At 42.4% G+C, this 13,060-nt stretch overlaps 1 non-coding gene across 1 annotated transcript; it reads right to left on the bottom strand.

The window, feature by feature from the left end:
• Positions 1-12,147: 12,147 nt before the first annotated feature.
• LOC111817804 lies at positions 12,148-12,280 on the bottom strand. The gene has a single exon (XR_002821918.1). It is a non-coding gene; the product is annotated as a small nucleolar RNA SNORA1 (small nucleolar RNA).
• Between the last annotated feature and the right edge of the window lie 780 nt (positions 12,281-13,060).

Raw genomic sequence — 13,060 nt, 5'->3', positions numbered from 1 at the left:
AATGAATTCACAAGACTGAAGACCTGGGTGGAGATACCTTTTTGAAAAACTCAGTCTTTCCTGGCAGAGGTCAGAATCTACTCTTGGGATTTCAGTAGAAAGAAATTTCTACTTTAGGGTGATAAATGGCACTGCTGCTTGTTTTTAAGGCTGTGGAAACACTGGGCTGAGCCTCAGGAATCACTGTCCAAACCAATCCTTAGAACGGGGTCACCACATCAACTCACACCTTTGGGGCAACCAGAAAGCCTCCTCCAAGCTATGCAGCTGTCAGTGCAGCTTCTGGTTTAGGAGCCACACTGCCTCCACTGTGATCAGAGATCTGCCTCCATTAGGAAGCCACCAGCATGTCTCTACTTCCTGAAATTCATATCCTCAAAGTGCGGGGTTCATGCCCTCCTCTGACCCCTCCAAGGGTACGTGGTGGCCACACATTGCACCTTCTGTTAATCCTGTTGAGGACACGTCCAATGACTCCTTGATCAAGCTTGACAGTAGAAACAGCAGAAGCAGTAGAAGTGAATTTGGAACCAATCAAGTGCATCATGAGGACTTAAATTACATTTAGAGCTTTGCTTCGGGGACACCTGAGAAAAATGAGCATGTAGTGTTCTACCTCTCTGAAAGAGAAAGATATACTAGAAGAAGCTTGGAATGGCTTCTCTCATTGCTGGGACAAAATACCTGACACCCAAAATTAAGTAAGGCAAGGCAATATGTAGCTCACAGTTACTGGAGGTTTCCATCCATACTCCACTGGCTCCAAGGCAGGGTGGCACATGACAGAAGGCCGCAGTTCATGGCGACAGAAAATAGCAAATCAGCAAGAGAAAAAGGGAGGAGTAGCTGCAGCAGCTAGCAAGCCTCTCTCTTTCTTATATTGTTTTCAGGCTATCTGCCCCAAGATGAGTATAGCATCCGCACTCATAATCCCAGAATTGGGTCATGAATTAATCACAAACACTAGAGGCCTGCCCCAGTGACTGCATGAGGCTTTGGGGAGACAACTAGACCCAAGCCATAACAGCTACTGAGCACCAATCCACTACATACTCCACCTTTGTTTTGTTTTTTGTGGGGTTTTTTTTGTTTGTTTGTTTTCTCCAGAACTAGGGATTGAACTCAGACCCTTGCACTTGCCAGTCAAGTGCTTATTCTACTGAGCCATCTCCCTGGCCCCAATATTCCACCTTTGGCTGTTAAACTTTCATAGACATTGTTACCTAAATTGAGCTTCCGTAAATACACAGGTCCTTGCTAACACTCAAACACATTGCTGGCACCACAAAGAGAGACCTGCACTTCTCAATATCCATGTCTGGGTGATGTTTATGTTTCTCTTTAACCTAGTTCCAACCCACTCTTGATGCCCTACAACCTGTGAGCTGAAGGAGAGCTCATGGTGACCCAAATCCCTTTGTAGAACAGTAGGGAGAAGGAGAAAAGAATAACAAGGCAATAGAGAGAGGAAAAATATGAGTAGCTACTGTGCCACAGTCCTCATATTTGCTCTTTAGTCATGACTTGCCATTGGTATTGTAGCCTCTTCCTCTTCTTCCCGTTCATGGCAGTGTCTGCTCCAAACAAACTGCTCAGAGTGCTGGACTTCTTTGCCTGGTGATGTGAAACCATCATTCCCAAGGCCTCTTAGCTCTAGGGTTGCTGGAGGCTTTTGCAACTTTCGTCTCTGGCTACGGCAGTTCTAGGAGGCTGCCCAGAGAATCAAGTGGCCTTAGCTCCCGTTGTTCTTTCTGCGATTGAGGAAGATCTATGGGAAGTCTAGTGAACAAAAGTGACCTTAACTACTAGCAAATCATTTAATACCACACGTGGCCTAATAAGACACACGTCTGCTGTGTCCACCAGCCTCTAAATCAACCTAAACCCAAAGCGTGAGGCCATTTACATTTAAGCATAGGAAAACAGCCCACAATACTCAGGTTTATGTCAAGAAAGATTCTATCTGTTCATACTTGTTAATTTTTGTTTAAGAGAATTTGACATCTTGATTAAACAACCCAGTTTTATTATTCTAAATAAAAATTACAAATTGGGCTTGTGATTTCTGCTTTGAAATCTTTCTATATTTGTATGAGGTAGTGAAGCACTTAAGAGAATTTAAAACTCAACATAGTTATAAAGTTATAGTTATAGCTAGAAATTATACATATAATTAGAGGATTCAGCATAGTTACAAATTACATATATATATAGTTATGGAATTCAATATGGTTTATTAGATTTATAAGAATAACATAAAGACTTGGAAAGGTTTTTGTTGGTTAAGATATATGCTGGAGCTACATGAAAAGGAATCTAATATTAAATATATAAATATAGTTTAAAATGTTGAAAGAAACTTTCACTGATTTTATAAAACCTCTTTTGGTAATTAGCAGAATTTGCTAACTTTAGGGGCTTGGGAGATAGCTCAGCTGTCTAAGAGCCTAAGGACCCAAGTTTGATCCCCAGTATCACATGCTGTGCTGGCCACCAAAACCAGGTGTGGTGGTGCACACCTGTAATCCCAGTACTGGTTGAGACAGGAAAATCACTATGAGTCTGAGCTGCATAGTGAGACCCTGTGCCAAGTAAAAAATAAATAAGATTTTTAAAAATGTATTAAAAAATCATTTGCTAACTTCACATATAGAATAAGAAGATCAATGAGGTCAATCTAACATGGACCAGCAGACGTTTTCAGTGAAGAACCATGCAGTGAGTTAGTGGACCCTGTGTTCTCTGTGGAAACTATTCAGCTGGGTTATAATAACACAGAAACAACATAGACAATGTGTGACTGAACAGGTGTGTCAGTGTTCAACCAAACATTGTTTACACAAATAGGCAGCTAGTCAGTTCTGGCTTTCAAGCCGCAGTTTGCCAAACTCTGATCTAAAAGGCTGAAGATTTTTAGGTGTGAAAGTTTTTAAGTGTATAATTTCTGTAAATCAAATATTAATTATAAAAAATGTAACTGCTGCATGTAATCTTTGCTGTGTACAAAAGCCATCCTCAAAGTATCTAAAAATTCACATTTGAAAGAGCTAGCTGGCCCTCGAGACCACGTGATACAACAGAAGGGGTTGGCTTTGGGGGTTTGAGACCTGGAATCCAGGTCTAGCTCTCTTATTCAAATAACTGTGCTGCTTGGGGAAAACTAGCTTCTGATCTTTGTAAAGAGAAATATATAATCAAAACTACACTCATAGAATTGTGGTGATTTTCAAATGCGCATTACGTGAAAATCTACATTGAAACTAGAAAGTTTTCTGGTTTAGTTTTTGCTTCTTTCATAATGTTTCTATCAAGTATAAATGCATTTGCATAAATGTTGGTACACAAAATGCAACAGGAAATTCAAATAATCTTTTTACACTGCTTGTCATGTGAATAATTTATATCTTGGTTCTAATTCATGGATGATGTTCTGCTCATCAGAATTTGAATTAATGTAATACTCAGATTGGTCTCTTTAACATTAAAAAATATTCATATTGGTATTTTGTAATTCCAAGAGATTTAAGTTCTTCCCCAGAAAAAGCCAATTTTTCAGATTTAATTCATGTTGTTTTGTGACACTTTGCTTTATAATTTTAGAATTAGGAAGAATTGTAGAAATCACCATTCAGTCCTACCTGTATACGAATGAGGGCAGAGAGGAGTTGACAGGTTTAGTGACTCTCCTAAGAGCACATTTTTAGTAACATGTTATAATTTAAGTATGGTACAAGCTAAAGTACAAAAACAGTAATGATGGACCTTTTTGTTTGTTTGTTTGTAGGGTCTATTTGGTGTGTGTGTTCTGGATCTTTCACAAATATTTTCCTAGAAAGGGTAGATAAGTGACTTTAAAGCTGCATTCTAGGGGCATGGCTCAGTGTAATAAGCATGTCCCTGGCAAGTACAAAGGCCTGAGTTCAATCCCTGGTTCCACAAAAAAAAAAAAAAAAAAAAAAAATACAGTCTTCTTAAAGTCTGTTACAGAACTGGGGAGATGGCTCAGTAGAATAAGCGCTTCCCTGGCAAGTGCAAGGGCCTGAGTTCAATCCCCAGTTCTGCAAAAAGAAAAAAGAAAGTCTGTTATAATTGACAATTAGGAATCATAGAAGCAAACAAATCAATTGTACCATTTTTTTCAGTGTTTATCCACAGAAAGTTTGCCCGTTTAGTTTACTGCGTTAGTTTATTAATCAGCTAATCAGCTCTCTATAAGAAATACTAGGGAGGAAGATTGTCTAAGGTAGACAGCACTGAAAAGCATTAGTAGAAATTATACATGGAAATCCCAACACGTCGTGATAAATCTACAAACTGTAAAATGTAATTTCCTTCCAAATCTGAGAGGTGGTGAATGCCTTGTTAAACTCAAACATTTATGTAGTTTTGATAGGAACAGAAAAAGGAACTTATTTTCGTTTTTTCTTTTAATCTTGTTATACTCACAACACAATCTACTAAGTGGGGTCTTCCTCAATTCAGGGGACCAGGGTTCCTATGCAGAGGTGTAAGTAGCACAAGGTGTTACTGAGTCCTTCCTTCCCACCAAGTTATTATTCAGTTAATATTTTCTACGTGTATAGAATGTATACACATATTTTATTACAAAAATGTACTACATTTAAGAATTGTTGTATAACCTGCTTGTGTCACTTAATATGGATAATCTCTCAGATGATTAAGTGTTCTTTTGCCACATAATATTTAACAGCTGCACAGTTTTCCATCAGCCAGATGAACCATCATTGGTTTACCCACTGTTCTCTTAGACATTTGTATTTCCAATTTTTCATTATTATAAATAATGTTATGATGAATATCCATATGCACAAAACTTTATGCCCAGTTCTTTTTTTTTTTTTTTTTAGTGGAACCAGGGATTGAACTCAGGCCCTTGCGCTTGCCAAGCAAGTGCTTATTCTCCTGAGCCATCTCCCCAGTCCCCTATGCCTAGTTCTGATCGTTGCTCTAAGATACATCCCTAGACGTGTAAATGCTGGGCCAATGAATGTGAGTATTTATAAAATTTCTTGGGGCTGGGGAGATGGCTCAGTGGAACAAGCGCTTCTCTGGCAAATGCAAGGGCCTGAGTTCAATCCCCGGTTCCACCAAAAAAAAAAAATAATAATAATAATAAATAAAATAAAATAAAATTTCTTGTATATCATGAGTACACTGATGTCGTTTATTGGACTCTATGTTCTGGGGACTGTGCTAACTACTTGATAAATGCAGTCTGAATCCTCACCACAAGCAGATGAGGTAAGAACTACTAAACCCACATTTTTTTTTTTTTTAGATAAAACTGTAACTTGTGACAGGAAAATGCCCAATAGTGATATGGTTGGCCTACCTCCTGTTTAAACCTGAGCACTTCTGACTATACACATATTTGTAATCACTGTACTTTATCGCCACTTCCCAGAACACCCTCCACAACAATGAGCACAATTTAGATTTCTCCCAGCAATACGAATGTGTTTGTTTCCTTGTATTATTGAGAATCCTTTGATTCTGAGTGAAGCTGAATACGTTTTTTATGGCTCTTGGCCGCTAGCACTTCTTTATGGATTGTCTATTCATGTCCCCCGTGTAGAATGCACGTCTGAAATGTTTCCTTCTGAGATAATCTGATGATCTGAATTCTAACCACAGCTCTAGCCCTAATTACCTATGCAGTGGCAGGAAAAATTACTGAGCGTTCTAGATCTCCATTTCCTCTTGTAGAAAATGAGATGGTTAAATTAAATAACCCCATCGTCCATTTCTAAAAGGTTGTCATTCCATCCATCAGCCAGCCCGCTCATCCTCAATCCTTGTCACTGGCAAAGGTCACCTATGCAGTCCATCTTCATTTAAGTGTTTAAGAAGTGACCTCTGCTCCAAAATGTGCCTTCCTGCCCTTGAAATTCCCGTTCCTAAAATCCTACTTTGCCTTCCCTGGGGACTTCAGTGCATCCTTTCTTCATTTTCTTAAATTTCTTCCATCTGATTCTTTGGCTTCAGCAGTATCCTTTTATCATGGTTTGGTTCTCCGCACACGTCCTCTTGGGCTTCTCTTTCTTTCTGTACTCTAAGCTCTTGGGATTCCCCAGATTTGCGTTTGGCCGCTGGTCTTTCAATTAGATCACTCTTGGCCGGGGTGGTGTTTGGAATGCAAGAGGACTCTCTTGCCTCCCAGCCCTTGAATACACTCCCTCCAGCACTCTTCTTGCCTTTCTTTATTGAGTTCCGCTTTTGCCTTCTTCTCTCAGGAAAGCAGCGTGGCTAAAACCTGGCACCTCCCGTTAGCTAGCGTCTGAGGGGTCAGGCTTCAAGTCCAGGTGCCGCCATGCACCGGCCACGTGACTTGGGGTAAATGAGGTCTTGCCTAACCTCCGTTTCCGCACTTGGGCAATGGGGGAGATGATATTGCCTGCCTGCTTCAATTGTTGAGGGGAGGAAATGAGGTCATGCACACACACAGCCTGGCACAAGCTCTGCTTGGTTTTCTTTTTCTTTTTTTTTTTCCGCTTTTCCAGAACCTCATGCGTAGCTCTAGTCTAATGTTAGCTTGCTGTATTCTGAGCATTCTGTTGTTTCATCTCCATTAACCGGCATTGTGTCTGGCACGCCCTGGGGGCTCGACAGCCATTTCTTGAGGAAATGTATAAGTCACACTGAAAATGACTTTGTGAGACTTTCTGAGGTAGTTGTTTTGTGATTCTTACTGTGGTCTGTTGTTTGTTTTACAATACCCTATCAGGAATTGCTTTCCAGCCTGACATGTGAGGAAAAAACACTAATTCAGGAGACAGAATGATCCAAAACAGGAGGCGAAACTAAGTGGAAGACAAACCTTGCCTCTGCGCTTTCCTTGTGGGTGCTCTAAGAAGACCCCACAGTCCTCCTGCGGCTCTCCACAGTTCTAGCAGAAACTTGGGCTGTATCCATGAATCCTGGAGCGGGCTTAGGTCTGTCCACACACAGAGATATGGAGGGTTGCCTGCTTAGCCCCAAATGTTTCCTTACAGCCTCTCAGAGCAACTGAGCAATAAAAGATTTCAAACCAGGTATCATCCTTAAAGAAAAAAAAAGGGGGGGGACATATACGTATGGAAAATGGACTCCCCGGGAAGGTGGCCAGAGGCCAGAGCTAACAGAGCAGGCAAGGAGGTCGTGTGGGAAGAGGGAGGCCTCTGGTTTATTGAAAATTGAGACATCTTTAGGGGAAGAAAAATCAATATGGGCTATGAATCTTTTAGTATAGACTGATGGCAAAAAGCATCGCAGTAGTTTTTTAAAAGGATTTAAAATAATTATCCCTGCACATTAGCTGATATTTCTTTAAGAAAAAAAAAAAAAAAAAACTCATAGGTACCAGATTTCAACAGGATTTAAAAATAGCGAAGTTGCCTCCCCCAACCCCATGCGCAAATCAATGCGTGGCCGCTCCCTACAGGGCCTCCTGGCTTTACCATCAACTTGAAGAGCCTTAGATTCAGGGTTCGCATCCTGATCAATTCTGGGGCTCACTAACAGTGCATGCCCAGTCAGCATTACAAGAATAACGTCCACCTTCCCTTTGCAGCCTCTGCATCTCCCCCAAAACCTCAGCAATCCTTCCCTCACCTTGAATGGTTAATGCATGATGTTCACAGGACATGACGAAGGTGGAGAACATGGTGGCACAGGCATGCAATTGACCATGCAAATAGCATTACATTTCTGGCATATATATTTGAGGAGGGTTATACCTAGGTTCAGGGATTGGACCTAGGCCTGGAATATGCTAAGCAAGTGGTGAACCTCTAGCCCATACATTTTTTTAAAGGTCTTGGCAGGTGCAATGATTATTTGTGCTACAAGAAGACAAAGCTCAAAGTCCCTGATATTTGCATTCTGTATGTATATGGACAAAAAGGGTAAGAACATTGAGGAGAGGAATGCACCTCTCCTCACCTCTGCTTAGAACATCCCTTACTTTTTAATTCTTTAGTCTGAGTTTCACTAAGTCACTAAATTGCTCAAGCTGCACTTGAGCTTACATCCTCCTGCCTCAGCCTCCCAGAGCAGTGGGATTTCAGGTGTAGGCCAGCATACCCAGCTTCCTCTTTCTCTCGATGTTTTGAGCACCTGTTCATCTTTCAGGCCCAGCTCAAGCACAAGGTCCTCTTGCCCAATGGCTGCTCTGAGCCGCTTCCATGTGCCCACCACATCCTGTCCTCCCTCCACCCAACTACACTGTTCCTGATGGCAGGAACTGCGTCTTGTCTATCTCTGTCCTCAGGGCAGTACTGAACAAGCAGCACACCTCAGCCAGTATTTGTGGTATGAATAATTGTGTGAATGAATGGAAACAACACATGAAGGAAGGACAAAACGGGCATGCAGTAAGTAGATGTCAGAAAGTAAGAAACAAGAGGAGCCAGCACTCGTTCAAACAATTTAGACCAGGAGTGGTCTGCAAATGAAATGTATTTCCAGCCTTCCCAGAGAGGTCTGTTGTGAGGAACCTGGCCCAGAGGTCATCAGTTCTCAGCAAATCCCAGTCCCAGCTAAAACTGTAATCTGCAGAAGAGTGGAAAGCCGCATCCAGGCACATGGTATCACAACTTGATTTCTGTACAGGGGAAAGTGTATTTTCTAGAAGTTTACTCCAGAAATAGTTCTAGGAAAAGTCAATTTCTGTTCTTTGTAAGTGCAAATCTTCACATGTGTGCACTGATCTATCCAAAGCCAACACACCAGAGTGACAGGAGAAAGGTTTGCAGAGTGAGAGTTGAAGGCTGATTTCTTTTTTTTTTTTTTTAATTTATGTGTGTGTGTGTGTGTGTGTGTGTGTGGCCAGCTCAGCCCACCAGGGGGCGGGGCTGGCTGGCATGTGGTGCTGGGGGATTGAACCACGGTCCCTGTGCTTTGCTAAGCTTGTTCCAAGTAGGTGCTTTAGACCACTGAGCCATCTCACCAGCCCCAAAGGCTGATTTCTTTGGTGACACCTCTGACACCAAACATTGCCCATCCCTGAAATGATCCCTTGTCTTTCCCCTTCCTAGAACCTGGAATAGACTCCTGAGGAAACCCGGGTTTTGGGAGGGCTGTCCTTACATTTCTGAGAACTATTCTACTCAACTGAAATTCAACTAAATTAACTTTCATAGCTACTAGGTAGAAAGCACTAAGATACCCATTATAATAACAGCACTCTCTTACTGATTAAAGGTGAGCATGTAGGTTTTGACAAAATAAGGCAAATGAATGATTTAATCCTTCTTCACATTGCTCTTGGGACCCGCCTAGAGTACAGAGCTGATTCTATCACATCCCCAGGCAGATGCTTTTGATGACTTTTTTTTCTGCAAAGTAAACATCAAGTACCTTCAAGTAAGGGATATTTATCTGACTCATCCAAACAAGCATGTCCCTGCCCTACCTCACTTCACCCCAACTCTCCACATAGGAAGCAAATTCTTTGCAGTGTTTGTATCAGGTAGGAGGACAGAGATGGCTGGCTGATTCGCTCTCTCTTCATTAAACATGTGAACAAAATTATAAAATCAGAGCGATAATCAAAAGGGATTATTTTAAAATTTCTGGAGGACTATTTCTGATGTCTAGTTAGCATTGCGGAATAAGGCTTAGCAAGCACACATTGCCCCGCATGCACAGCTCTCCTTAGTTGGTGCTGGAAGCACCTTCAGCCAACTGCCCACACAGGATAACCAATGGGTCTGCGTTATTTATAAGATACTTGCTCTCCATTCTCAGCGCCTGACACTGTCTGCAGCTCATTTCTAGAAACCCTCATGTGTCCACATAAGATTCACCACCCACTTTGTATTGGCATTGAAGGGCATCAACCTGCTAAGAGCTTTCAGTGTCTTGCTTGTGGTTTTTCAGACCTGATTCTCAAACAGCACAGTCCTTCTGCCTCAGCTACAGAGAGCTGATCAGCTACCATTAATATATCTATGTAATCCATTCCTGCTTTTTATTGTTCTTGATTCAGGACCAATCCCAGGAGACACTACAACCACAGTGTTTTCCTGCTTTCCCTCATCCTGGGATAATGAACTTGACTAGGACTTTGCAGTTAGGTGGTTTTGTGTCCCCTCAGTAGGCCCTGCGAGCAAAGCTTCACAGTGCTTCAAGGGCCATCTCTTGCTGCTCCTCCATCCCATCTCCAGTCACTGCCCACTCTGTCCACTGCCCTTGGGCACATCATCATGATAGTTTTGTCCTACTGCAATTGATACCTGCAGTAACAGTCGCTTATTGAACTTGCATGCCACCTGTTTTGAGGAAGGCTACATAGGACAGATTTAGACTTGGGCTAAATTTGGCTCTGTTGTCTAATAGCTTAATGACCTTGGGCAAGACTTCCAGTTTCACCTTTCGAATTTCCAAGTTCATCATCAGAAAAACTGAAATAACTACCTCATGGTCATGAGATGTAGATATTTGTATGTATGTTTTATATGTGATACATATATCTATGTATCAGATATGTTCATAAACTCCCTTCACATTTAGCATCTTTACTTTTACTGCTTCTTCCTCATTTTGGAATTCAATCTGCCCCCATCTTCCACCCGCCAAGCCCTATCCACACATCAAAGTCAGGTAAAAACCCCTCCTTTTCTAAGAAACCTTCCCAGAACTCACGAGTCAGTTTCCCACGGGATCGCACAACCCATTACTGATAACATTTGTAACCTAGGTTTTCCAGCGCACTTGGACTTGGAGTAGTGACAGCAACAAAACGGGCAAAACCAGCTTCTGTCCAGGCCTGCTCTACCTGTGACTGCAGAAACGTCTCTCTTCATCCAAGTGCATCTTGCACCAAGGAAGCAGACTAAAACTCTTTGTACTATCTTGACTGGTAGCTTTTACCTTTGCCTAATGCTGTACTTTCCCTTGTAGCACTTACCTGATGAAATCATCATTTATGCAAGTGAAGGTTAATGTGTTTGCCAAAGCAGGTCAGAGCCACTTGAGGACGGGGTCGGCATGTATGGTCATTGTATTCCCACTTCTAGCCCAGTGCTCAGCACAGGGATGACATCCAGTAAACAGCTGAGACAAATGAACTCAGGCCCCTTGAGGCATCTTTCTCACTAACACTAAGCCCTGCCCTCTGGTGTCTTTGTCACCTGTCCAACCATCTGTGATGGCTCCTGTGACTGAGGAGGTGATACTGCTGATAGCTATAAAGAGAGGCCTTACAAAGAACTTCTGTCCTCTGAGTGTGCCGGGATGCCATTGCGTATGACCATGGCAGGTGTACATTGTCCTCATGTCTGTCTGGGTTCTCCAGCTGCTTAAACATTGTGTCAGTGCAATGTCGTATGGGCCCCAAAAATAACCCCACTGAGACGCAAAAACTATTTCATCAGCTAGGAGATGATGTAGCCTTGGCTACTGGATACTCCACACACATGTCCCGGATGGACAGACTTTGTCCACCTTAAAACTCAAGGATGTGGCTGGAGGCCTGGTCGTCCTCATCCTGTGGCCTCTGACCTGTGAGCACTGACTTTGAAGCCATCCTGTACATCTCTACTGTGCCTTCCCTTACGATTGCTTCTTCCCAGAAGGACAAACACTGCTACCATGTGGCCCCCACAGGGCCTGCAGACATCTGAGACACAGCCTCTGCTAGGGTGCTATTCTAGTTTCAGGCCACATTATTATAACACTTGGCTCACTCGGTATTTTATGACGATAAAATATGGATTTTATTCATATCTACCTCCCCAGATTTTATGTTATTCTCTCTCTCTCTCTCTCTCTCTCTCTCTCTCTCTCTCTCTCTGAAGCACATGCTCAATGGCCCTGATCTAGCCCAGGTCTTGCACACATTAGTTGTGTAATAAATATTGGTTGCGTGGCCCTGTGAATCAGCAGATGAGTAGTTACCAAGGGAGAATAATTTCTGGAGAGATCTACAGAGTGTTGAGGGAAGACCCAGGAAATGGTAGGCAGGAAGCCCCGGAGAAGCTGAGGAAATGCCTCACCTGCTTGCCAATGCATCCGTCTTGTTCCTGTTGATGAAAAGAAGGAAAGAAGCAGTGAACTCGTGCCTTGCAAGGCTTCTGCAAAAATCCATACTTTCTGTTGATGGACTATTTCCTTTCTACTTTTTAAAATTTTTTTAAATTTTTTTCAAAATGTTACAAGCCTCATTGTCACCACTGTAAATATTTACTGTGATGGAAGCATGAACTGTGTCTCAATTTTAGCCACATGGACCAATTCTGAACACCGATCAACAGTGCCCATTCTAATCCAGAATGAGGCTTTCCTTTCTACTTTTGTATGGGTCTCACAAAGACAAAAAGAGGTAAAATAAATAAATAAATAAAAATAAGGAATAACCTGAGACTCACAGTTGGGGAGAAATCAGTGTGAATTAACCAGATTTGTTGGCCAGCTTTCTGGACCAGCTAACACCACTGTGCTTTCCCAGAATCACACGGGGCCGATGAGACAGTTCAGCGGACTAAAGTGCCTGCTTAGGCAAGCACAGAGACCGTGGTTCTATCCCCGGCACCACATGTGGTGCTAGCCCAGACCCCAGGGTGAGCTAAGCCTGCCAGAGTCTGGGAGTAGTGGCACATGCGTGGAATCCCAGTGCTGGGGAGGCCAAAAACAGGAGGACCACTATTACTACCAGCTGCATAGTGAGACCCTATAACAACCAAATAGATTAAAAAAAAAATATCACAGAACAAGGTCACTCCTCCACTCATGCGGCCATGCATTTTCTTTAGGCTGAGTATTCAAAGGAATGCTGTTTTCTGGAACAGCAGCTAGTTTTTGAGTTTCGGGTTTGCATGCAGTCGGGATGTTCTAGCAGACACAGTTTACCACCATTAGCCAATAAGTCTTTCACTCCTTCCGAAACATGAAGTCTATTTTTACAGTCCCTGCTCTGTGCTGCATTTAAAAGCCCCAGAAGAGCATGCAGAGAAAGGGAGGATTTACGTAGCAACCGTGTCCCTCTCAGGGCTCTGCAGTATGCTGCTTTCTCCACGGTCTTGCAGATGAGGTGAGCAGCAGAAACTTAAACTTCATTTAT

The sequence above is a fragment of the Octodon degus genome, unplaced genomic scaffold (genome assembly GCF_000260255.1).
Source record: "Octodon degus isolate 3935 unplaced genomic scaffold, OctDeg1.0 scaffold00070, whole genome shotgun sequence".
In the NCBI taxonomy this organism is placed as follows: domain Eukaryota; kingdom Metazoa; phylum Chordata; class Mammalia; order Rodentia; family Octodontidae; genus Octodon; species Octodon degus.
Note: the sequence above shows the minus strand (reverse complement) of the source record. Positions and strands in the feature narration are given on the sequence as shown.